The sequence below is a fragment of the Triticum aestivum genome, chromosome 6B (genome assembly GCF_018294505.1).
Source record: "Triticum aestivum cultivar Chinese Spring chromosome 6B, IWGSC CS RefSeq v2.1, whole genome shotgun sequence".
Taxonomy (NCBI): Eukaryota; Viridiplantae; Streptophyta; class Magnoliopsida; order Poales; family Poaceae; genus Triticum; species Triticum aestivum.
The window spans coordinates 611,678,139-611,702,625 of NC_057810.1; positions in this window are offsets into that span (position 1 = coordinate 611,678,139).

Here is a 24,487-nt window from a genome sequence, read left to right on the forward strand (position 1 = left end):
TGTGCTCCAGATTCCTCCAACAATGAGGCAGAGTACGAGGCCCTCTTATACGGATTGCGCATGGCCATTTCACTCGGCGTCCGTCTCCTGATGGTCTATGGCGATTCAGATCTAGTGGTCAACCAAGTGATGAAGGAGTGGGACGTGAGAAGCCCAGCCATGACTGGATACTGCAGTGCAGTGAGGAAGCTGGAAAAGAAGTTCGAGGGGTTGGAGCTCCATCATATACCCCGACTGAAAAATCAAGCAGCTGATGATCTAGCAAAGATAGGTTCCAAGAGAGGAGCCATTCCGAGTGGTGTGTTCTTGGAGCATATACACACTCCGTCAGTCAAAGAAGATCCTTTCACCGAAGAAGCTCCACAGCCCAAGAGTGCCACAGATCCGACTGAGGTTGAAGTCCCGGCAGTGGTCGACTTGGTCATGGAGGTCTTGGTGGTCATTCCCGACTGGACAGTTCTGTATATCGCGTATATCCTGAGAAAAGAACTTCCGGAGGATGAGGAAGAGGCTCGACAGATCGTCCGTCGATCTAAAGCCTTTACCGTAATCAAAGGACAATTATACAGAGAAAGCGCGACTGGAGTTGGTCAGAAGTGCATAACACCAGAAGAAGGTCGAATCATCCTCAATGATATCCACTCGGGAACCTGTGGTCATCATGCGTCCTCTTGGACCATCGTGGCCAAAGCATACCGAGCCGGATTTTACTGGCCAAAGGCGAATGAGATGGCAAAGGAAATAGTGGATAAGTGCGAGGGATGTCAGTTCTACTCGAATATGTCGCACAAGCCTGCATCAGCTCTGAAGACCATTCCACTCGTCTGGCCTTTCGCAGTATGGGGGTTGGACATGGTCGGTCCTTTGAGAACAGGGCGAAGTGGCTTCACGCATGTACTGGTGGCAGTCGACAAGTTCACCAAGTGGATTGAGGCTAAACCAATCAAGAACCTTGACGCTGGTGCTGCTGTTAGCTTCATCAGGGAACTGATATTCAGATCTGGAGTCCCGCACAGCATCATTACGGATAATGGGTCGAACTTTGACTCGGAAGAATTCAGAGATTTCTGCAACTCTCAAGGCACACGAGTCGACTACGCTTCGGTCGCCCATCCGCAGACGAATGGATAAGCAGAGCGAGCCAATGGCCTGATTCTCAAGGGATTGAAACCCCGACTGATGCGTGATCTCAAGCATGCAGCTGGAGCTTGGGTCGACGAACTTCCCTCGGTGCTTTGGGGACTGCGGACCACACCTAATCGATCGACCGGAAGAACTCCATTCTTCTTGGTCTACGGAGCTGAAGCAGTCTTGCCGAGTGATCTTCTCCACAATGCTCCTCGAGTTGAAATCTACAACGAAGTAGAAGCTGAACAAGCGCGGCAGGACGCAGTCGACCTTTTAGAGGAAGAAAGGGAGATGGCTCTGATCCGGTCGACCATCTACCAACAAGATTTGCGTCGTTTCCACGCCAGAAATGTGAGGGGTCGAGCCTTCCAGGAAGGAGATTTAGTTCTCCGAGTGGATCAGAAGAAACAACACAAGCTTGCTCCTTCTTGGGAAGGACCCTTCATCGTCACCAAAGTTCTCCACAACGGGGCGTACCGTCTTTACAACGTCGAACATAATATCGACGAGCCCCGAGCTTGGAACGCGGAACTACTCTGCCCATTTTACACTTAAGTTTATCACTCGGATGAGTTGCAATAAAGTACTTCTATAGTTCATGGATCTCAAAATAATAGTGTCATAGTCCCTCCATAATTTTTGTCACTTTTTATTTTGTCCAATAAAATTTTCCCCTCAGTGGGTGACTTAGCCGCGAATCCGTTTCGCCTAAGTGATGAAAATCCTACCGAGTGGTAAGCCAGACTTCCACTCGGAGGCTTAGCTGCAGTCCAAGTACTCGCCTAAGTTATGAAAATCCTACCGAGTGGTAAGCCAGACTTCCACTCGGAGGCTTGGCTGCGAATCCGTTTCGCCTAAGATTAAATAAAATCCTACCGAGTGGTGAGCCAGACTCCCACTCGGAGGCTTAGCTGCGAATCCGTTTCGCCTAAGATTAAATAAAATCCTACCGAGTGGTGAGCCAGACTCCCACTCGGAGGCTTAGCTGCGAATCCGTTTCGCCTAAGATTAAATAAAATCCTACCGAGTGGTAAGCCAGACTTCCACTCGGAGGCTTAGCTGCAGTCCAAGTACTCGCCTAAGTGATGAAAATCCTACCGAGTGGTAAGCCAGAGTTCCACTCGGAGGCTTAGCTGCAGTCCAAGTACTCGCCTCAGTTATGAAAATCCTACCGAGTGGTAAGCCAGACTTCCACTCGGGGGCTTAGCTGCAGTCCAAGTACTCGCCTAAGTTATCAAAATCCTACCGAGTGAAGGGCAAACCTCTCACTCGGGGGCTTAGCTGCAGCCCAGTGCTCGCCTAAGTTATCAAAATCCTACCGAGTGAAGAGCAAGCCTCTCACTCGGGGGCTTAGCTGCAACCCAGTGCTCGCCTAAGATATAAAAATCCTACCGAGTGAAGAGCAAACCTCTCACTCGGAGGCTTAGCTGCAGTCCAAGTACTCGCCTAAGTGATGAAAATCCTACCGAGTGGTAAGCCAGACTTCCACTCGGAGGCTTAGCTGCAGTCCAAGTACTCGCCTAAGTTATCAAAATCCTACCGAGTGAAGGGCAAACCTCTCACTCGGGGGCTTAGCTGCAGCCCAGTGCTCGCCTAAGTTATCAAAATCCTACCGAGTGAAGAGCAAGCCTCTCACTCGGGGGCTTAGCTGCAGCCCAGTGCTCGCCTAAGATATAAAAATCCTACCGAGTGAAGAGCAAACCTCTCACTCGGAGGCTTAGCTGCAGTCCAAGTACTCACCTAAGTGATGAAAATCCTACCGAGTGGTAAGCCAGACTTCCACTCGGAGGCTTAGCTGCAGTCCAAGTACTCGCCTAAGTTATGAAAATCCTACCGAGTGAAGGGCAAACCTCTCACTCGGGGGCTTAGCTGCAGCCCAGTGCTCGCCTAAGATATAAAAATCCTACCGAGTGAAGGGCAAACCTCTCACTCGGGGCTTAGCTGCAGCCCAGTGCTCGCCTAAGATATAAAAATCCTACCCGAGTGAAGAGCAAACCTCTCACTCGGGGGCTTAGCTGCAGCCCAGTGCTCGCCTAAGATATAGAAATCCTATCGAGTGAAGAGCAAGCCTCTCACTCGGGGGCTTAGCTGCAGTCCAAGTACTCGCCTAAGTTATGAAAATCCTACCGAGTGAAGAGCAAACCTCTCACTCGGGGGCTTAGCTGCAGCCCAGTGCTCGCCTAGGATATAAAAATCCCACCGAGTGAAGAGCAAATCTCTCACTCGGGGGCTTAGCTGCAGCCCAGTGCTCGCCTAAGTTATCAAAATCCCACCGAGTGAAGAGCAAACCTCTCACTCGGGGGCTTAGCTGCAGCCCAGTGCTCGCCTAAGATATAAAAATCCTACCGAGTGAAGAGCAAACCTCTCACTCGGGGGCTTAGCTGCAGCCCAGTGCTCGCCTAAGTTATCAAAATCCTACCGAGTGAAGAGCAAACCTCTCACTCGGGGGCTTAGCTGCAGCCCAGTGCTCGCCTAAGTTATCAAAATCCTACCGAGTGAAGAGCAAACCCCTCACTCGGGGGCTTAGCTGCAGCCCAGCGCTCATCTAAGTTATCAAAATCCTACCGAGTGAAGGGCAAACCTCCCACTCGGGGGCTTAGCTGCAGCCCAGTGCTCGCCTAAGATATAGAAATCCTACCGAGTGAAGAGCAAACCTCTCACTTGGGAGGCTTAGCTGCAGCCCAGCGCTCGCCTAAGTGGATTAAGGAATAAGTCGACTGCAGTGAGCGTCTTGCTTTGAACCTGCAAAAGACATTTCGGGCCAAAAGCAATCATATTCAAACACCAAATTCAAGTTCAGATCGATACCTAAAGGAACCAAAAGTGCTCAGGTTACAACTCCACTCGGCATACCGAGGCAAATTTAAAGCGTCGAGCTTAGAAGAAGTTTTTTACCCCTCCTGTGGAGGGATGGAAGGTGCAACAAACTCATCAAGATCAATTCCATCTGCGATCCGAGTGGCAGCAGCAAGGAAAGTTTCCATAAAGGACCTGAAGTCGTGTTTCTTGGTGTTGGCCACCCGGAGGGCAGCCAGCTTGTCTTCTCGCGCATCTTTGCAGTGGACTCGGGCCAGACACAGAGCAACATCTGCACCACACCGAGCCGAGGACTTTTTCCACTCCTGCACTCGACCAGGGACAGCGTTCAAACGAGCCATCAGCGACTCGAGGTCGTTCTGGAGTGTCTCCCCGGGCCAGAGCGTTGAGTCGATGCGAGATGTGGCGACCTTCAGCCTCGCAAGATAGTCCACGGCAGCTGCAACACGGGACTCCAGTCGGAAAACATTCATGGCAACTTCATCGTTCGCCGGAGAATTGACGGGGTCAAGGTTTGGTTCCAGCTGGCTAGTCTCTTCTTCAAAGTTTTGACAAAATTCTGCAAGGACGATCACCGAGTCAAGGCAATGGTCGAATGAAAAAACCACAGTTGAAAATGATTGTTGAAGGTTTACCTTCAAGCATAAGAAACAGCTTCTTGGCAAGACCACTCAGGAAGACCTCCAGATCATTTTTCTTCCCAAGAACAGCTTTCAGAGTAGCATTTTCTTGCTCAAGCTTTGTGACTGAAGCTAACTTCTCGTCAACAAGCTTGATCTTCTCAGCTAGTTCAAGGTCCTTTTTCCTTTGGGCCTCCCTCACCTTACCTGCAAGTTACAGCAAGATCAGATTTTGAAACAAATGAAGGGAAAAAGCAGTCGTCGAGGTCTCACCAAACATACCTTCGGTCTCCTCCTTTGCCTTCGTCAGATTCTCCTGAACCAGCTTCAAATTCAGCTCGAGCTGAATGTGCTTATTTTCAAGTTCAGTGTAGCGAGCCGCAAGGTCACAGGAGTTCTGCGAAGAACCAATCGACTAAATGTCAAAGATAATTCACTTCCGAGTGGAAAAGGAAAAATCATGCGTTTCTAAGACTACAGCCGAATACAAGCATTCGACCGTAGTCTCGGGGACAACAACCAGTGGGTGCACTCAGCGTGCCGCCACTAATCCTAGTGAAGACAGAGTCGACCAGTCGACCGGTTTACGAAATCCATTCGCCATAGTCGAATGACGGAAAGACTGAAATTATAAAGCCTAAGGCCGACTGCCAGCAGTCGACCTTAGCCTTGGGGACTACACCCAGTGGGTGCACTCAGTGTGCCCCCACCGGTTTGCGAAATCCATTCGCCATAGTCGAATGACGGAAAGACTGAAATTATAAAGCCTAAGGCCGACTGCCAGCAATCGACCTTAGCCTTGGGGACTACACCCAGCGGGTGCACTCAGCGTGCCCCCGCTAACACGGAGTTTAAATTGACACACCCACTGGGTGACTACTATAAATTCTGGAAAGAAAAGTTTTTTTTGATAGCATATCCTAATAGAACAAACGGTGGTCAACTGACCTGAACATTGCTTTGGAGGGTGGAACTGGCGTCGTAAGCTGCCTGGCTCGCATCCCGGATGGTCTTCAACTGCTCCATCATGATCCCTGCCTGGCGTATCGCCTCCTTCGCTACGCCAGCTTGGTCCTCTGGGACGTGGTGCGTCGTGAAGAGGGAGGGCTGCAGAGCACTCGTCAGTGGATCTGCGAAGGACACAGTGTGTCGAGTGGTGTTCTCCTCCTCCGCGACCAGAGTCTCAGGCACCATCACATCCTGGGGCACCCTGCTAGCAGACGCTTTCCTTCTCATTCTGTGCTTCAGCGATTCCTCATCTTCATCATCATCAGGGAGAGTGATAACAACATTGGATGGAGCTACACAAAAGAATCAGAATTAGAGATCATGAGTCAGTCGACTAGAAACGGGGTTAAGAGCATAGTACCAGGTTTTGAGGTTGCTGCGTCCTCCTTCTCATGATCGTCAGCCCGGGGCGAGGTCTCAGAAGTAGCAGCACTGCAACTCCAAAGAGTCAGTCGACTAACTCCAGCGCCAACCAGAGATAAAGTTCACACAAAACAAGAAGACTTAAGCAACATGATTACCCTGATATGGTGGGGATGGACACCTTCATCTTTGGCAGGTGCTTGGTCGGCTTTGACGGGGCCGCCCTGGGCTGCTTCGACGCCCTTTCAGTCGGCGCCGGAGAGGTGGTCCGAGGGCGCTTGGTCGACTGTGTAACAGTCGCAACCCCCTCGCCGCGTTCAGTCGCAGGGTCATGGACAAGTTTTGACCGCCTTTCCGAGCGCGGTGGTGCGACCTCCTCCTCCTCCTCCTCCTCCTCTTCCTCGTCCTCATCGTCATCATCATCATCATCAGCCTCAGCGGCGTCCGAGTCCCACTCCTCCTCCTGGCTCTCGCCCCCGCTCGCTTCTCCCTCCTCGGTCGGGGCCTGTGCTCCATTGGGCCTCGAGTACAGCTCAGTGAGGGCCTGATAGACATCAAGACAAAGATCAGTCGACTGATCGGCAGAGAAAACAGAAATAAAATGCGACGAGAATACAATGACATACCTTGTTTGGATCACTGTGGCAGTCGAGTGGAGGAATCCTTCTGGCTCCGCGAGGGTTATCTTTGTTCCCAGTAATAGCGGCCATCCACCTTTCCAGAGTGGCATCGTTGACTGCTTCTGGATTGACCCGAGTCACATCCTCAGTCCCGCAGTACAACCACATGCAATGGCTCCGGAACTGAAGAGGCTGGATACGACGCCTAAGAAAAACCTCCAGGAGATCCATACCCGTCACTCCCTCCCGAACCAACTAAACTACACGCTCCATCAGCATCTTCACGTCGGTTTTCTCCTCCGGAATCACCTTCAGAGAGGAGGGCTTGTTCACTTGACCCATGGTGAACTGAGGGAGTCCACTCGACTGCCCCGGCGTCGACTGATCCTAACAGTAGAACCAGGTCGACTGCCAGCCTCTGACTGACTCAGGAAATGTCATGGCTGAGAAGGTGCTCTTGTTCCTCATCTGGATCCCCAGACCCCCACACATTTGGACAACTCGGGTTTTTTCGTCGCCTGGGCTCGCCTTCTTCACGGTCTGAGAGCAACACGTGAATATGTGCTTGAACAAGCCCCAATGCGGTCGACAACCCAGAAAACTCTCACACATGGACACAAATGCGGCAAGATAGGCGATAGAATTCGGGGTGAAGTGGTGGAGTTGCGCTCCAAAGAAGTTCAAGAAACCACGGAAGAAAATGCTCGGCGGCAAAGAGAATCCGCGGTCGACATGGGTAGCCAGAAGCACGCACTCACCCTCTTCCGGCTGGGGCTGCCACTCTTTCCCCGGAAGCCTCACAGCTCCATGGGGGATCAGGCCCTCGTTGGCCATGTCGAGGAGATCCTTCTCCGTGATGGTCGACTGGATCCAATCTCCCTGGACCCAGCCTTTCGGCAGGCGAGATCTAGACGAAGACCCGCCACGACTGGTGGATCTCCCCTTCACCTTCTCCGTCGCCGACGCCTTCTTCGCGCGTTCCAACGCTGCCGTCTTCTCCTTGACCATGGCTGCCGGCGGGACGCGCGAGGGGAGGTTGTGCGGAGGCAAGAGCGAGCGCGTTGGGCAGAGACGAAGGGAGCAGAGAGAGAATGCTGAGGCACTGTTCAAAAAACCCTCACCGGGCGCATTTATAAGATCCCTTCCGAGTGGATGACAGGTGGGCCCGGTCGATCTAATCATATCCTAAACAGTTATGCGGACGCGATACGTGGCGAAAAAAGCGGCAAGGGGATCGAGGCGTCTATGCCCTGTCCCGTCCGAACACCGCGGTCCGCCCCGCTTCGCGCGCTTCCCCAAATTTCGCATCCCGCGGAATCCGCGAACGGCAGATCGGTCTGCCAAACGCGGGATTTCCTGCGATCCGTCGCTCGGAAATCGGCGAAGTCCGAAAGATCACTCGACGAAGGAAAAGAATGGATCGAGTCGACTGAAGAAAAGTTGCTCACTATCAACAAAGAGATTTTTTTCAAAACAACGCACGACCAGTGTGCGAGGACTAATCGGAAACAACATCAACTCCTTCATAACTCGAGCCTCAATCCATTCGGGGGCTAATGATGGAGTCATGTACCTAGGGTAGGGTCACAGACCTGATCTAAGTACCTTGCCCAAGGACACCCTTAGAAGAGATCACCTTCCAGACGACCTACAAGGGACTCACTCGACTGACTTGAAGGACTCGACCACGAAGACTCACTCGACCACCAGAAGGTCAAGAGGCACTCTGCACTGCAACGGTCTGTAATTAAGTAGACTTTATGATAGTAAAGACACTTTATGTGGGGCGTTACCAGTAACGCCCCGGTCTTAATGTACCTTAAACCCTTCATTACGTGGGTTGGCTGGGGACCTGGCGCACTCTATATAAGCCACCCCCCTCCACAGGCAGAAGGGTTCGGCACCCTGTAACTCATATACACATAATCCACTCGACCGCCTCCGGGCTCCGAGACGTAGGGCTTTTACTTCCTCCAAGAAGGGCCTGAACTCGTACATCTCTTGTGTTTACAACCTCTCCATAGCTAGGACCTTGCCTCTCCATACCTACCCCCCACTCTACTGTCAGACTTAGAACCACGACAGCGCCCGGTAAGCCAGTTGCTGGGAAGAAGCCAAAGCATGGACCCAAACCTGACACTGAGTGCTTTTATTGCAAGGGAAACAGTCACTGGAAGCGGAACTGCCCCAAGTACTTAGCGGACAAGATGGCCGGCAACACCAAAGGTATATGTGATAAACATGTTATTGATGTGTACCTTACCAGTACTCGTAGTAGCTCTTGGGTATTTGATACCGGTGCGGTTGCTCATATTTGTAACTCAAAACAGGAGCTGCGGAATAAGCGGACACTAGCGAAGGACGAGGTGACAATGTGTGTTGGGAATGGTTCCAAGGTCGATGTGATCGCCGTCGGCACGCTACCTCTACATTTACCTACGGGATTAGTTTTAAACCTCAATAATTGTTATTTAGTGCCAGCTTTGAGCATGAACATTGTATCTGGATCTCGTTTAATGCCAGATGGCTACTCATTTAAATCCGAGAATAATGGTTGTTCTATTTATATGAGAGATATGTTTTATGGTCATGCCCCGCTGGTCAATGGTTTATTCTTAATGAATCTCGAACATGATGTTACACACATTCATAGTGTGAATACCAAAAGATGTAAAATTGATAATGATAGTCCCACATACCTGTGGCACTGTTGGGGAACATAGCAGAAATTCAAAGTTTTCTATGCATCACCAAGATCAATCTATGGAGAGACTAGCAACAAGAGAGAGGGGAGTGCATCTACATACCCTTGTAGATCACCAAGCAGAAGCATTACAAGAATGCGGATGAAGGAGTCGTACTCGTAGCGATTCAGATCGCGGTTGATTCCGATCTAAGCGCCGAACAACGGCGCCTCCGCGTTCCACACACGTGCAGCCCGATGACGTCTCCCGTGCCTTGATCCAGCAAGGGGAGAGGGAGAGGTTGGGGAAGACTCCGTCCAGCAGCAGCACGACGGCGTGGTGGTGGTGGAGGAGCGTGGCACTTAACAGGGCTTCGCCAAGCATTGCAAGAGACGAGGAGGGGAAGGGGTAGGGCTGCACCAAGAGGGAGAGGTTCTCATGTGTATGGCAGCCCCAAACCCCCACTATATATAGGGGAAAGGGAAGGGCTGCGCCCCCACCTAGGTTTCCACCCCTAGGGGCGGCGGCCAGCCCTAGATCTCATCTAGGGGGCGGCCAAGGGGGAGAGACGAAGGGGGCGCACCACTAGGTGGGCCTCAGGCCCATCTGAGCCTAGGGTTTCCCCCTTTTCCCTTCTCTCTTCGTCTTGGGTCCTGGTGGGGGGGGGCACACCAGCCCACCTAGGGCTGTTCCCCTCCCACACTTGGCCCACACAGCCCTCTGGGGCCGGTGGCCCCACCTGGTGGACCCTCGGGACCCTCCCGATGGTCCCGGTACGTTACCGATAGAACCCGAAACTTTTCCGGTGACCAAAACAGGACATCCCATATATAAATCTTTACCTCCGGACCATTCCAGAACTCCTCGTGATGTCCGGGATCTCATCCGGGACCCCGAACAACATTCGGTAACCACGTATATCTATTCCCTATAACACTAGTGTCATCGAACCTTAAGTGTGTAGACCCTACGCGTTCGGGAACCATGCAGACATGACCGAGACTACTTTCCGGCCAATAACCAACAGCGGGATCTGGATACCCATGTTGGCTCCCACATGTTCCAAGATGATCTCATCGGATGAACCACGATGTCAAGAATTCAATCAATCTCGTATACAATTCCCTTTGTCTAGCGGTATAGTACTTGCCCGAGATTCGATCGTCGGTATCCCGATACCTTGTTCAATCTCATTACCGGCAAGTCTCTTTACTCGTTCCGTAACACATCATCCCGCGATCAACTCCTTGATCACATTGTGCACATTATGATGATGTCCTACCGAGTGGGCCCAGAGATACCTCTCCGTCACACGGAGTGACAAATCCCAGTCTCGATTCGTGCCAACCCAACAGACACTTTCGGAGATACCCGTAGTGCACCTTTATAGCCACCCAGTTACGTTGTGACGTTTGGTACACCCAAAGCATTCCTACGGTATTCGGGAGTTACACAATCTCATGGTCTAAGGAAAAGATACTTGACATTTAGAAAAGCTTTAGCATACGAACTACACGATCTTGTGCTAGGCTTAGGACTGGGTCTTGTCCATCACATCATTCTCCTAATGATGTGATCCCGTTATCAATGACATCCAATGTCTATGGTCAGGAAACCATAACCATCTGTTGATCAACGAGCTAGTCAACTAGAGGCTCACTAGGGACATGTTGTGGTCTATGTATTCACACATGTATTGCGGTTTCCGGTCAATACAATTATAGCATGAATAATAGACAATTATCATGAACAAGGAAATACAATAATAACCATTTTATTATATCCTCTAGGGCATATTTCCAACAGTCTCCCACTTGCACTAGAGTCAATAATCTAGTTCACATCACTATGTGATTGTAATGAATCGACACCCATGGGGTTTGATCATATCTCACTTGTGAGAGAGGTTATTAGTCAACGGATCTGAACCTTTCACATCCTTGTGTGTTTTGCAAATCTCTATGTCATCTCCTAGATGCAGCTAGGACGCTCTATTTGGAACTATTCCAAATAACTGTTCTACTATACGAATCCGGTTTACTACTCAGAATAGTCCGTATTAGTGTCAAAGTTTGCATCGGCGTAACCCTTTATGACGAACTCTTTTACCACCTCCATAATCGAGAAAATTCCTTAGTCCACTAGTTACTAAGGATAAGTTTGACCGCTGTCATGTGATCCATTCCTAGATCACTCTTGTACCCCTTGACTGACTCATGGCAAGGCACACTTCCGGTGCGGTACACAACATAGCATACTATAGAGCCTACGTCTGAAGCATAGGGGACGACCTTCGTCCTTTCTCTCTCTTCTGCCATGGTCATGTCTTGAGTCTTACTCAATACTCACACCATATAACACAGCCAAGAACTCCTTCTTTGCTGATCTATTTTGAACTCCTTCAAAATCTTGTCACGGTATGTATTCATTTGAAAGTACTATTAAGCGTTTTGATCTATCCTTATAGATCTTGATGCTCAATGTTCACGTAGCTTAATCCAGGTTTTCCATTGAAAAACACTTTTCAAATAACCCTATATGCTTTCTAGAAATTCTACATCATTTCCGATCAACAATATGTCAACAACATATACTCATCAGAAATGCTATAGTGCTCCCACTCACTTCTTTCGAAATACAAGTTTCTCATAAACTTTGTATAAACCCAAAATCTTTGATCATCTCATAAAAGCGTATATTCCAACTCCAAGATTCTTACTCCAGTCCTTAGAAGGATTGCTGGAGCTTTGCACACTTGTTAGCATCTTTCAGGATTGACAAAACCTTCTGGTTGTATCACATACAACCTTTCCTCAAGAATATCGTCGAGGAAACAATGTTTTGACATCCTATCTGCGAAATTTCATAAATCATGCAGTAACTGCTAATATAATTCCAACAGACTCTTAGCATCACTACGAGTGAGAAAGTCTCATCATAGTCAACTCCTTGAACTTGTCGGAAAACATCTTAGCGACAAGTCGAGCTTTCTTAATGGTGACACTTACCATCATTGTCCGTCTTCCTTTTAAAATCCATCTGTACCCAACAGCCTTACGACCATCAAGTAGTTCTTCCAAAGTCTATACTGTTTTCATACATGGATCCTCTCTCGGATTTTATGGCTTCGAGCCATTTATCAGAATCCAGGCCCACCATCACTTCTCCATAGCTCGTAGGTTCATTGTTGTCTAGCAACATGACCTCTAAGACAGGATTGCGTACCACTCTGAACTAGTATGCGTCCTTGTCGACCTACGAGGTTCGGTAGTGACTTTATCCGAAGCATCATGATCACTATCATCAGCTTCCACTTCAATTGGTGTAGGTGCCACATGAACAACTTCCTGTGCCCTGCTACACACTGGTTGAAGTGATGATTCATTAACCTCATCAAGTCTCCACCATCCTCCCATTCAATTCTTTTGAGAGAAACTTTTCCTCGAGAAAAGACCCGTTTCTAGAAACAATCACTTTTGCTTCCGGATCTGAATTAGGAGGTATACCCAACTGTTTTGGGTGTTCTATGAAGACGTATTTATCCTCTTTGGGTTCGTGCTTATCAGGATGAAACTTTTCACATAAGCATCGCAGCCCGAAACTTTCAAGAAACGACAACTTATGTTTCTCTAAACCATAGTTCACACGGTGTCATCTCAACGGAATTACATGGTGCCCTATTTAAAGTGAATGCCTAACCCATGAACGATAGTGGTAATTCGATAAGAGACATCATGGTATGCCCCATATCCAATAGGGTGCATCTATGATGTTCGGACACACCATCACACTATGGTGTTCCAGGCGGTGTTAGTTGTGAAACAATTTCCACAATGTCGTAATTGTGTACCAAACTCACAACTCAGATATTCATCTCTATGATCATATCATAGACATTTTTATCCTCTTGTCACGAAGATCTTCAACTTCACTCTGAAATTACTTGAACCTTTCAATAATTCAGACTTGTGTTTCTACTTAAATCATCTATGAAGTAAGAACATAACGATATCCACTGCGTGCCTCAGCACTCATTGGACTGCACACATAAAAATGTATTACTTCCAACAAGTTGCTTTCTCGTTCCATCTTACTGAAAAACGAGGCTTTTCAGTCATCTTGCCCATGTGGTATGATTTGCATGTCTCAAGTGATTTAGAATCAAGTGAGTCCAAACGATCCATCTGCATGGAGTTTCTTCATGTGCACATACCAATAAACATGGTTAGCATGTCTCAAACTTTTCAAAAACGAGTGAGTCCAAAGATCCATCAACACGGAGCTTCTTTATGAGTTTTGCACCAATATGACTCAAATGGCAATGCCACAAGCAGATGGTACTATCATTACTATCTTATATCTTTTGGCATGAACATGTGTATCACTACGATCAAGATTCAATAAACCATTCTTTTAGGTGCAAGACCATTGAAGGTATTATTCAAATAAATAGAGTAACCATTATTCTCCTTAAATGAATAACCGTATTGCGATAGACATAACCAAATCATGTCTATGCTCAATGCAAACACCAAATAACAATTATTTAGGTTTAACACCAATCTCGATGGTCGACGGAGCAGGCGATGCTTGATCACATCAACCTTGGAAACACTTCCAACACATATCGTCATCTCACCTTTAGCTAGTCTCCGTTTATTCCGTAGCTCTTTTATTTCGAGTTACTAACACTTAGCAACGGAATCGGTATCTTAATACCCTGGTGCTACTAGGAGTACTAGTAAAGTACACATTTAATACAATGTATATCCAATATACTTCTGTCAACCTTGCCAGCCTTCTCATTTACCAAGTATCTAGGGCAGTTCTGCTTCAGTGACCGTTCCCCTCATTACAAGAGCACTTAGTCTCGGGTTTGGGTTCAACCTTGGGTTTCTTCACTAGAGCAGCAACTAATTTGCCATTTCATGAAGTATCCCTCCTTGCCCTTCTTGAAACTAGTGGTTTCACTAACCATCAACAATTGATGCTCCTTCTTGATTTTTACTTTCGCAGTGTCAAACATCGCGAATATTTCAAGGATCATCATATCTATCCCTGATATGTTATAGTTCATCACGAAGCTCTAGCAGCTTGGTGGCAATGACTTTGGAGAAACATCACTATCTCATCCGAAAGATTAACTCCCAATCGATTCAAGTGATTGTTGTACTCAAACAATCTGAGCACAAGCTCAACGATTGAGCTTTTCTCCCTTAGTTTGCAGGCTAAGAAACTCGTCGGAGGTATTATACCTCTTGACGTGGGCACGAGCCTGAAATCCCAATTTCAGCCCTCGAAACATCTCATATGTTCCGCGACATTTTGAAATCGTCTTCGGTGCCTCAATTCTAAACCGTTTAACATTACTGAACTACCACGTAGTTATCAAAACGTGTATCTCAGATGTTCGCAACATCCACAGATGACGTTCGAGGTTCAGCACACCGAGCGGTGCATTAAGGACATAAGTCTTCTATGCAGCAATGAGGACAATCCTCAGTTTACGGACCCAGTCCGCATAATTGCTACTATCAACTTTCAACTAAATTTTCTCTAGGAACATATCTAAAATAGTAGAACTAAAGCGTGAGCTACGACATAATTTGCAAAAAGCTTTTGACTATGTTCAGGATAATTAAGTTCATCTTATGAACTCCCACTCAGATAGACATCCCTCTAGTCATCTAAGTGATACATGGTCCGAGTCAACTAGGCCGTGTCCGATCATCATGTGAGACGGACTAGTCATCATCGGTGAACATCTTCATGTTGATCGTATCCACTATACGACTCCTGTTTGACCTTTCGGTCTCTTGTGTTCCGAGGCTATGTCTGTACATGCTAGGCTCGTCAAGTCAACCTAAGTGTTTCGCGTGCGTAAATCTGGCTTACACCCGTTGTATGTGAATATTAGAATCTATCACACCCGATCATCACGTGGTGCTTCGAAACAACGAACTTTCACAACGGTGCACAGTTAGGGGAACACTTTCTTGAAATTATTATAAGGGATCGTCTTATTTACTACCGTCGTTCTAAGCAAATAAGATGCATAAACAAGATAAACATCACATGCAATCAAAAAGTGACATGATATGGCCAATATCATTTTGCTCCTTTTGATCTCCATCTTCGGGGCTCCATGATCATCATCATCACCGGCATGACACCATGATCTCCATCATTGTGTCTCCATGAAGTTGTCTCGCCAACTATTACTTCTACTACTATGTCTAACGGTTTAGCAATGACGTAAAGTAATTACATGGCGTTATTTAGTGACACGTAGGTCATACAATAAATAAAGACAACTCCTATTGCTCCTGCCGGTTGTCATACTCATCGACATGCAAGTCGTGATTCCTATTACAAGAACATGATCAATCCCATACATCACATATCATTCATCACATTCTTTTGGCCATATCACATCACATAGCATACCCTGCAAAAACAAGTTAGACATCCTCTAATTGTTGTTTGCATGTTTTACGTGGCTGCTATGGGTTTCTAGCAAGAACGTTTCTTACCTATGCAAAAGCCACAACGTGATATGCCAATTGCTATTTACCCTTCATAAGGACCCTTTTCATCGAATCCGATCCGACTAAAGTGTGGAGAGGCTGGCACCCGCTAGCCACCTTATGCAACAAGTGCATGTCAGTCGGTGGAACCTGTCTCACGTAAGTGTACATGTAAGGTCGGTCCGGGCCGCTTCATCCCACAATACCGTTGTATCAGGATAGGACTAGTAATGGTAAGCATATTGAACAAAATCAACGCCCACAACAACTTGTGTTCTACTCGTGCATAGAATCTACGCAATAGACCTAGCTCGTGATGCCACTGTTGGGGAACGTAGCAGAAATTCAAAATTTTCTACGCATCACCAAGATCAATCTATGGAGAGACTAGCAACGAGAGAGAGGGGAGTGCATCTACATACTCTTGTAGATCGCTAAGCAGAAGCATTACAAGAACGCGGATGAAGGAGTCGTACTCGTAGTGATTCAGATCGCGGTTGATTCCGATCTAAGCGCCGAACAACGGCGCCTTCGCGTTCCACAGACGTGCAGCCCGATGATGTCTCCCGTGCCTTGATCCAGCAAGGGGAGAGGGAGAGGTTGGGGAAGACTCCATCCAGCAGAAGCACGACGGCATGGTGGTGGTGGAGGAGCATGGCACTCCAGCAGGGCTTCGCCAAGCACCGCAAGAGACGAGGAGGGAGAGGGGTAGGGCTGCGCCAAGAGGGAGAGGTTCTCATGTGTATGCCAGCCCCAAACCCCCACTATATATAGGGGAAAGGGAAGGGTTGTGCCCCCACCTAGGTTTCTACCCCTAGGGGCGGCGGCCAGCCCTAGATCTCATCTAGGGGGGCGGCCAAGGGGGAGAGAGGGGGGCGCACCACTAGGTGGGCCTTAGGCCCATCTGAGCCTAGGGTTTCCCCCTTTTCCCTTCTCTCTTCGCCTTGGGTCCTGGTGGGGGGGCGCACCAGCCCACCTAGGGCTGGTCCCCTCCCACACTTGGCCCACGCAGCCCTCTGGGGCCGGTGGCCCCACCTGGTGGACCCCCGGGACCCTCCCGGTGGTCCCGGTACATTACCGATAGCACCTGAAACTTTTCCGGTGACCAAAACAGGACTTCCCATATATAAATCTTTACCTCCGGACCATTCCAGAACACCTCATGACGTTATGGATCTCATACAGGACTCCGAACAACATTCGGTAACCACGTATATCTATACCCTATAACCCTAGCGTCATCGAACCTTAAGTGTGTAGACCCTACGGGTCCTGGAACCATGCAAACATGACCGAGACTACTTTCCGGCCAATAACCAACAACAGGGTCTGGATACCCATGTTGGCTCCCACATGTTCCACGATGATCTCATCGGATGAACCAGGATATCAAGGATTCAATCAATCCCGTATACAATTCCCTTTGTCTAGCGGTATAGTACTTGCCCGAGATTCGATCGTCGGTATCCCGATACCTTGTTCAATCTCGCAACCGGCAAGTCTCTTTACTCGTTCCGTAACACATCATCCCGCGATCAACTCCTTGATCACATTGTGCACATTATGATGATGTCCTACCGAGTGGGCCCAGAGATACCTCTCCATCACACAGAGTGACAAATCCCAGTCTCGATTTGTGCCAACCCAACAGACACTTTCAGAGATACCCGTAGTGCACCTTTATAGCCACCCAGTTACATTGTGACGTTTGGTACACCGAAAGCATTCCTACGGTATCCGGGAGTTGCACAATCCCATGGTCTAAGGAAAAGATACTTGACATTTAGAAAAGCTTTAGCATACGAACTACACGACCTTGTGCTAGGCTTAGGACTGGGTCTTGTCCATCACATCATTCTCCTAATGATGTGATCCCGTTATCAATGACATCCAATGTCCATGGTCAGGAAACCATAACCATCTATTGATCAACGAGCTAGTCAACTAGAGGCTCACTAGGGACATGTTGTGGTCTATGTATTCACACATGTATTGCGGTTTCCGGTCAGTACAATTATAGCATGAATAATAGACAATTATCATGAACAAGGAAATACAATAATAACCATTTTATTATTGCCACTAGGGCATATTTCCAACCGGCACTACCGCCTTAGTCACATTGGTGTCAAACGCATGAAGAAGCTCCATGCAGATGGAATTTTGGAGTCTCTTGATTATGAATCATTTGACACGTGCGAACCATGCCTCATGGGCAAAATGACCAAGACTCCGTTCTCTGGAACAATGGAGCGAGCAACCAACTTATTGGAAATCATAAATACTGATGTGTGCGGTCCAATGAGCATTGAGGCTCACGGTGGCTATCGTTATGTTCTCACCCTCACCGATGACTTGAGTAGATATGGGTATGTCTACTTAATGAAACACAAGTCCGAGACCTTTGAAAAGTTCAAGGAATTTTAGAGTGAGGTAGAGAATCAAGACAGAAAAATAAAGTTCTTACGATCAGATCGTGGGGGAGAATATTCAAGTCACGAGTTTGGTACACACTTAAGGAAATGTGGAATTGTTTCACAACTCACGCCGCCAAGAACACCTCAGCGTAACTGTCGGGGATATACCCCGCGGTATGACCCAGCCGGAGTCATAATCCGGCTGGGACTTGGTAAACCGGGGCGGTGTTAAACCGGCAGACAGTTAAGACACATGGCAGAGACAGACGGTAAACCGGCGAGTGTTAAACCGGCAGAGTTAAGACAGATGATAGCGCCAGCAGGTGTTAAGTCAATCATAACCCGAAAGACAATGTTAAACCGGCAGACAATGTTAAACCGGCAAACAATGTTAAACCGGCAGACGTTAAGAAGCCTAGGAAGGGAAGTCAAAATAGTTTAAGTCTTAGTTCAAGATGGACTCTACATGTAACCCGCCCCTTTAACTTATATAAGGAGGGACATGGCTCCCCAAAGAGGGGGAAGCAAGAAACAATCTCTAGGGCTAGACACAGCTAGAGGAGAGACGGTTTACGGCAACTCCCTCGTGATGATAATGAGATCTAGCCTCAAACAGCATGTAGGGTTGTTACCGGATGATGTTTCCCGGGGCCCGAAGCTGTCTAAACCCTTGTCTTGTGTTGCGTCTCTCGATTCCGCTCAACCCCTCTCAAGCTACCACATAGATGTGTTGGCCTTGCAACTAAGTCCTCATACTTAGGACATCTGACGTGATATTTCCACGACAGTTGGCGCCCACCGTGGGGCTCGCGCACAGTGGTGTTGAGTTCTTGAAGGGCTCCCCTAGGATCGAGAGACTCATGATTGGACGGATGAAGAAGAACCGGTACGAGACAACCAAACACGATTTACTTTGGATCTGGGAGTACAAGATTTGAGTTGATGAAAAATCAGGGTTCCGTTTATATGCTGCCGACGTTTTCTGCTATGGACATGGTTTCGCCGGCGTGTCAAATCTTTCGATGCAACTCGCCTATAACCGGCATGGTTAGAGTCGCGATCTCATTCAACTTTGGTTCGCCGATGGGAGTAAGTCACTGAAAACACACAAGGCCAAGTCCGGATCAAAACAGGAGTACTATTTCATCACATGAAGCAACAGACCCAAGGATTTCAAAGACTAAGGCATCTTTGACTCATACATCATCTCAGCCGAATCGGTTTATCTCTTTGGTCAACTCTGATCGGTACATACACAAGGAAAAACACCAGGAGGCTCATTCAAAAACTATGGAAGGAAGATTACTACATCTGGCCCTTTAAAAAACACGACAAGAGTGGACGAGGCCATGGACTCGGTCTCGCCTCTGTCTCTGTCCTTGAACCGCCATCAACAGGCGCGCCTCAACTGCCGTGCAGCCACGGCCCCTGTTGTACTGGCGCTTCTCCAACCCGCCGTTGATCCAACCGCAGCCTCGATCTACCTCGACTGGGTCGCCGCTTCCTCCAAACTGCCCAAACCTCCACGACCTCCCGCCGTCGTGACTCGCCATGGCCAGGACTCGTCCATTGACCGCGCCCGCGCCCTCGCTTCAAGCCGGCCTCCGCCACCGTTCCGACCCCAGGCCAGCGACCGGCGAACCGCCATCCACGGAGCGGCCCCGCCAAATCGCTGCCGGGTCACCACCGAGCGCCCCGCCATATCGCCGCCGGGTCACCGCCGAGCGCCTCGCCAAATCGCCGCCGGGTCACCGCCGAGCGCCTCGCCGAATCGCCGCCGGGTCACCGCCGAGCGCCTCGCCGAATCGCCACCGGGTCACCATGGAGCGGCCCCGCCAAATCGCCGCCAGGTCACCCTCGCAGTGCCCTGCGCCGCCGCGTCGGCTGGCTTTGAGTCGTCACTCGCCGACCGTGCCTTCCGCCGGCCATGCCAGTCTTCCACATGCTGTTGCACTGGTTGGAGCCGACCCAGCCTCCCTTTGAGTCGCTGCCGTGCGCCTCTCCCCTGCTGCGAGAGCCGCCCCATTGTTGTGAATCGCCGACACCGTCTCGTTTTTACCCTTGAACCGGATGTTGCAGCGGTCACCGTCGCCTTCCCGTCAGAATCACCACCGCCCTCAACTCCTGCTCTGCACGCCCGCACTGAACACGGCCGGGTCATACCACCCGGACTGAGTCGCCGCTCCGGCCGGCTCCGGCGCGCCCCCGCTGGCTCACCGCTTCTCCATTCAAGCTTACCTGCGCCCGGCGTGGCCCGGCGTCCCGGCCTCCAGTGCTTCCTTTTTTCACATGGTTTGACTAGTTTCCATGAAGTCGTCTCGCCTCCGCTCGCCGACCCGCCATGAGCTCCAGTTACATCGTCAAATTGTACAACTACGATAGAGAACTGTTAGTGGGCTGCTAATGCATGTACATCAGATCAACTATTCGTCTACTGTGCGTCCACCATCTACTACAAGTGCAAGGTCGTCAGGATAATTGTCCGCTGTGAAAGTAGTGTTATATTTCAGAGATGGAGGATGCGCCTATTGATTCGCCTTGCTGGATGCACGCCAGTTCTGAGCACGCCTGCCGGCCCCGTTGCCCCGCCGTCAGAGTCGCCGCCCGGGCCTTCCAGTCTCAAGTGTCTGCCCACGCCGGACCACTACCAGCAGACGCGTGCACAACTCGCCGCTCAAACCGCCACGCTGTGCTACAAGCTGGTGAGATCATGTCACCTGGCCGCGTAGAGCCACTGTTCCGGCCATGGCCGTAATCTCAAACCGCCAGCCGCCTCAACACCTTTGGGGCGCTTCTGCTGAGCTACCTTTCCGTCGTCGTGGCTTTAAACCGGTATTGCGTCGAGCCGCTTTGTACCACCTTGCTGGTGCTTCTGCAAGTCACCGTTTGGAGCCACCTTGTTTCGACGGTTGTGTGTCGAGCCGCCCCGCGGCCTCATCTACTTCGCGCCAAATTGCTGAATTCGCCAGCGTTTCCTCTACTGTAACTGCCTCAAGTCGCTGGTTGAATCCTCAGCTCCTACTCCAAACAGATCAGTCCAAAGCAATAAAAAATGAAGGAAAAGGAGGATGGTGGCTGTCGGTTGTATTAGGCATTTGCAAACCGGAGTAGCATACTTGAAATAAGCAACCAGAAGAAGTTGAAGCCCACGTGCCGTTCCGGTCGGTTTGAAGACCATGACTGAAGATTTTAAAGGCAAGCTAGACCTAAAGACAGGGTCTGCGTACAGAGCTGTCGCCCAAGTAAATCAGGTGATATTTATCATGTATATTGTTTGTTAAAGCGCATGTTGATCTCTTTTCACAAACAACTAATGTGTCTTGCTGTATTTTTTATATGCAGGACAATTATATTTATACTGCCGGTATGGAACATGAGCTGGCAACGTTCTACAATGGTGTTTTTTCTCCGTGTTACATTACCTAATGAATGGACGGCCGGTTCACGCATCCGCACCGATTTACAACATGGAGGACAACTTGCTTGTCCGCACCGGCTTACAATGCCGCGGACGACTCATCTGTTTGTGCCACCTCTGATGCTGCGGACATATTTTTCGTCCGTCTCTCGCGACCTGGTCTACATCAACACGTCAAGCTGCACCTGTCTACATGAGCTGTTTTATTGAGTATGAGCAAGTCACAACTTGGGTAGCCCGGTTTTCTTCCAACAAATTGGAGGCAGATTATCATCAGCCACTGTCTGCGCTGGATGGCTCAATGGACATACGCACAAGTTGTTGTCACTATAGTTTGGTTAGCTTCAAACAACCAGTTGAAAGGAACCATTGGCCGAGTTGCTGACACGGCTCATACGGGATCATTCATAATCCGCCGCAGTCACCTCAACCTTCTGTGGATTTACATTGCGTTATTAACACCGATGATATATACCTTCTGCTATGGTCAAGTACGGAGAATCTCAAGACAACTCCTTAAGTCATCCTAAGACTCGGGGGCTACGATGATATGACTCAAGAATTCTTGCCAGTTTCAGCAAATTCAAGTGGCCCATGATGTTGAAGGAAAAGATAACACGGTCCCAGAGGGTACTGTTATATTGATGAAAATTTAAAGGCCGTCAGAAATATTCCGGCTCACAATGATGCTTCCGGTTTCCAATCCGGTTTAAGAGGAAATTATCTCTTGCAAAAGCTTCAACACTCTCAATATCTGGTTCAAAATCCCGATTCAGAAAGAATTTATCTCTTGCAAAAAGTAAAAGGTTGCCGAAGAGGACCTGCTGCCCTGACGCGCGGTTCAAACATGGGTATCCTGCCTTATGGGCTCACCTTCATATAATCACTTGGGGGTTTCCTGTTCAAACATAAGCGTATTCACCAAAGAGAGCATAGGATTACTACCCTCTTGATGCGGCTATCACGCTACAACAAAGCTTGGGAGTTTCACACCCAAGGGGCCAAAGAGAGTCTTGTTGCTACGCACAGCTCAAACATAGGCACCCATTGAGCACAGCTCACAAAGTTACTTGGGGGCTCTTTGTGCACTGCAACAAAGAGTTTGAAAGGATCCTTGTAATATGCTATCAAGCACGGCTTGGAAGCCTGGTGTATTCACCTAAAACCCCGGGTTAACCTGCCTTCATCAAGTAAGCCACTCCTATCCAGGTAATCCTGGCATGACCCGCCGAACGTTTGACAAGTCAATCTTATACAGACCCTGAACTTGTCAAAGTTAAAACGACGATTGGTTAGTTGGAGGTCCATCTTAAAAGGCTTTGTCAAATGGCTTAACTCAGCGGCCTGGCAGCGCATGAAAAGCCTCAAATTTGGGCCTGGCGGCCCTTGAAAAGCCTCGACTACACGGTTTTATTTGCCTTTGTCAACATTTTTCTCTTTTGATAAATTTTATGTTGAACCGACGTCTATTGACCCGGCATGACTATCAGCCATCAAATTAACCCGGTGTTCATTAACCCGGCTCGGCTTTCAACTACAAATTGTCAGTACATAATCACTTATAATCCGGTGTTTATTGACCCCTCCTGGCTTTGGACTATAAGTCGCCAGTATATATTTGGATTGCGCCATTGGAATTATTATTATGCACTTATAAATCATTGGGTATATTATTCAAATAGCCAACATGGCTGGATTTTTATTATGGTTATCAATAACCAGTATTATGATTAAGGTTTTCAAATTCGCTTTAGCGCAATGGCTATCATATTATCAATGGATATGATTTGTTCTACAATTGAAGGAATAGTCCCAAGTCGCTGCAGGCTTACGACCCGGCACTTGGGGGCTACATTATTTAAGTTGAGATTACATCAAATACACAAGTCTCATGTCGCTGCAAGCATGCACCATGACACTTGGGGGCTAATGCAAAGTCATTGTTTGCTCACCTTATTGAAGACCCGACTCATCACATCGTAATGAGCCGGCCCTTGGGGCTACCAATTGCTCCTGTCAACAATTCAAGGTACAAAGCTTTTTTTCATTATATTGAAGGATCCACTGTTCAGTTGGTAAAGCAGAAGGCTCTTAACCTTGTGGACGTGAATTCAAGCTCCATGATGGGGGTTACATCATATGATGTTATTTTCATTGAAGTATATATCAAAGTCCCAGCTCAATATTATCTTACTGAGCCGGCCCTTGGGGGCTACACGTTGCTGTTCAAAGTTTACAAGATTATATTTACAAAGTCCCTGCTTATTATTGCATAATGACCCAGCCCTTGGAGGCAACACTGGTTGAAGTTTTTGGAGCACCAGGCAATTACAAGTCCCAGGTTGCTGCAGGCATGACAACCCGGCACTTGGGGGCTACCTATGTGGAATATTCAATTCTGACTAGTGATTGAGATGAACAACCTGGATTTCTTCAAGATTGTGATATTTATGTTGAAGCAAGTCTTAAGCTGTTGCTATGCTACCTTCTTAAGACCTGGGGGCTACAAGTGATAGGCATATAAGAGGTATATTTTCAAGCTGGATGTTAACTACAAGTATGACCCGGTGCTATCAATATTTATAAACCGGTGATCTTGGCAATGATAAACCGGTAAGTTCTACGTCCTTAAACCGGCTGAAGATCAGATGAGTATTTCAAGGACCAATATTGTTTTTAAGCATTGGGAGCTGAATCAAAGGAGTTATTCTTCACAATATATTTTCTATGAGAAACCAATGTCAGCAAGTTGATTATGAAGCTGGCCTATTAAACTGGATTTTCTAGAAGAAGGAAGTGACAAGGACTTAAGGATGATTAGGATCAGTTTAACATGGATAAATCCAAATTAAACTGGGGGCTAATGTCGGGGATATACCCCACGG